Consider the following 831-nt stretch of genomic DNA (forward strand, 5'->3'; position numbering starts at 1 on the left):
ATTATTCTAGCGTAACTCCATGTATAGACAAGTCTTTGGCTCAAGTCCAAAACACCCTTGATCAAAAGAGAGGGGAAAATGCACCAGAAATGTGCGTCTAATGTGGAAACAAAACATTTTGTTAAATTAGGCTCCCAGATATTTATTGCTAATAGAGTCCTTCTCTGCTTGCTCTTCATGCCCAACTCACTCAAAATCTTAATGCAGTGTTCAATCACTTCACAGTCACTGCCACAACAGAAAACTGTACTGGCATAAACACTGCCCTACAGTTTCACTAAAGGACTGTAAGACGGAAGGGTCCCAGACTAATTACAAGAAAGTAGGCTTACTACAATCCATGTATTTCACAGTAAAAATAGCGTTGAGGTCTGTACCAAAGTCTTAGCAGTTTGCCCTGCGGGACCATTTAAACTTGCATGCTTATAATACTCCTATAGTAACTATAGTTACTTTTTAAGTAATGCTTGTATTCAATAACTTCTGTAAGGAGTCACAGGAATACTTTCATCCAGAGCCATCTGAATGATACTGGCATGTTAGGTTCATCTGACTTCTCCCTCTCCCTCCCTCCCTCCAACCAGCGCTGCCTGGGCATGTAGTACCTGTTTGTTGTTATCCACAGAGGTTGCTGAGGGGAGTCAGAGTTTTCTCATCTCCAGATGCAGTAACAAGCATTCCAAGACACAGTTATATTAAACTGTCTCAAGTGACCACAGCAGGAACAACAAAAATAGACCTTATACAGGGTGGAGCAGAACTGCACACAAACAGCTTAGAGTTACCTTGGATGGTCTCTCATAATTTCGAACTATTTTCATTTGCTCCAGA

The sequence above is a fragment of the Fulmarus glacialis genome, unplaced genomic scaffold, assembly GCF_000690835.1.
Source record: "Fulmarus glacialis isolate BGI_N327 unplaced genomic scaffold, ASM69083v1 scaffold20550, whole genome shotgun sequence".
Classification (NCBI taxonomy): Eukaryota; Metazoa; Chordata; class Aves; order Procellariiformes; family Procellariidae; genus Fulmarus; species Fulmarus glacialis.